General features: G+C 28.5%; 1 pseudogene; it reads left to right on the top strand.

Annotated features, from left to right (window-relative positions):
• The first annotated feature begins 738 nt into the window (after positions 1-738).
• Positions 739-1751, top strand: LOC150037499 (uncharacterized; annotated as a pseudogene).
• The last annotated feature ends 669 nt before the right edge of the window (positions 1752-2420 follow it).

The raw sequence follows: 2420 nt of genomic DNA on the forward strand, positions 1-2420 counted from the left end.
TTAAAAGACTTAAGAACTAAGGCCTTTGCTAGCCATTTGTTTTTTTTTCTTATATAAATTAAGCCTATAAATACTTATTTCACCTCTAAATTTCTTGTTTTTTAACTACCTTTTACCAATGTTTTCAAAAACCAAGTCAAACTTTGAAAAACTAAAAAAAAATAGTTTTTAAGAACTTGTTTTTGTTTTTAAAAATTTGTCTAAAATATATGTATAACATTTTAAAATTGAGGAATCAAATGGAAACTAGACCTATATATATATTTGCAAAGGTATTGTATTAAAGCGTGGGGTGGAGGTATCAAACCTTAAATCTCAAGATTGATAGTACAAGTATTATGTCAGTTGAGCTACGCTCATATTAGCCCAAAAATATATTTTTCCCAAAGAAAAAATATTAGTTTATTATAAATGTAATATTTAAATATCCATAACTTATTTATGTTACAAGAAACCCATAACTTTCGTAGGTTATCCAATCTCATAACCTCTCCCATTAACTTTTACCTTGTAACATACACTTCACCATGCCTTATAAATAGGGTTGTAAGGTGCTTCTGTAGAGGACACCAATTGAGTTCGAAATTAGCTCTCTACTTCTTCTCTTCTACTTTTCTCTCTTGTCTTGCGTTCGTTGTTATATTGTTGTTCATATTCTTCTTATTTCATTACACATTATCAGCATAACTCTACCACTTTCATTTGCAAAAGGTACATTTTTTTTGTTATACTTTTACCATGACAAGTCTTACCAAATTAGAGTTTCTAGCTCTTGATATCAATGGTAATAATTATTTATCACATGCGCTTGATGCTGAGATTCACTTGGATGTCATGAATCTTGGAGAAATGATTAAATAAGAAAATAAGACTTCTAGTCAAGAAAAAGCAAAAACCATGATTTTCCTTCGACGTCTTCTTCATGAGGAACTAAAGATTGAATATCTTACGGTAAAAGATCCATATCTCCTATGGCAAAGTTTAAAAAAAAAGTACGATCATCAAAAAATAGTAATTCTTCCTAAAGCTCGTTATGATTTGATGCACCTAAGGTTGCAAGATTTTAAATCAGTAAGTGATTACAATTCTGTATTATTTAAAATTAGTTCAAAATTGTTGTTATACGGAGAAAAAATTACTGATGAAGATATGTTAGAGAAGACATTTTCAACATTTCATGTCTCGAATATGCTCCTACAACAGAAATATCGAGAAAGATGTTTTAAAAAGTATTCTGAACTTATATAATGTATTCTCGTGGCTAAATAAAACAATGAGCTATTAATGAAAAACCATGAATCTCAACTAACTAGAGCAATACCATTCCCTAAAGAGAATGCTATAATTTTAAATAATCATGGACGAGGTTGAGGTCGAGGTCATGACCGAGGTAGAGGAATAAATAATTATTCTTTTCGTGGAAATAATCATTCATATTTCAAAGAATCCATAAATACTAATGATCATAGAGTAAAAGCTCCACAAATAAAAGCTCTAGAAGTATTGAAAATCAATGCTTTCAATGTGGTATGAAAGGGCATTGGTCTCGCACCTGTCGTACGTCCAAACATTTAGTTGATCTCTATTAAGCTTCATTGAAGGAGAAAAGGAAAAATGTGGAAGCGAACTTTTCATATCAAAATGATGTATTTGACCATTCAAACATGACACATTTGTATATTACTGACTTCTTTGAATCTCCTGAAGAGAAAATTGATGACATTCAAATAGTACCAAATACTTCATTTTAATTTTGATAATTTCCAAAACTAACATTAACTTATGTTTTAGTTTTTTTTTTTTTTTTTTTTTTTTTTTTTTTTTTTTTGCATTTACAAGTTAATTTTGATTTGAGACTTATTGTGACCATTTTTTTAATTAAGAATCATGGACATTTCTCATATTTTTGCTGACTCAAAGATGAAAAATGAAGACTTATGCTTGCCAGATAGTGTAACTATGCACACAATACTTGATATATATATATATATATATATATATATATATATATATATATATATATTAACAATGCTTGAAGCAAATGTCAATACAATATCAGGTTCTTTAAATTTGAATGAAGGTTTTGGAAAAGCAAACCTTATTTTGCCTAGAGGAACGAAATTCACAATCTTGTTCTCTAGTAAGTAAAAAAAAAATCTATTGAGTTTCAAAGATATACGTGAAAATGGTTATCGTGTTGAAACCAACAATAAAAATAATATAGAATATCTCTATATTACATCTATTGTTTCATATGGAATGTATATTGGAAACATTGCCTGTTTTTTCTTCTGGATTATATTATACTCATATACGAGTAATTGAAACATATGCAACCATGAACCCAAAATTCATGAATCTAGATATTTCAATGTTTGACATGATCGATTGGGTCATCTTGGGTCAATAATGATGAAAAG

The sequence above is a fragment of the Benincasa hispida genome, chromosome 3, assembly GCF_027475165.1.
Source record: "Benincasa hispida cultivar pf3 chromosome 3, pf3_genome.v1.1, whole genome shotgun sequence".
In the NCBI taxonomy this organism is placed as follows: domain Eukaryota; kingdom Viridiplantae; phylum Streptophyta; class Magnoliopsida; order Cucurbitales; family Cucurbitaceae; genus Benincasa; species Benincasa hispida.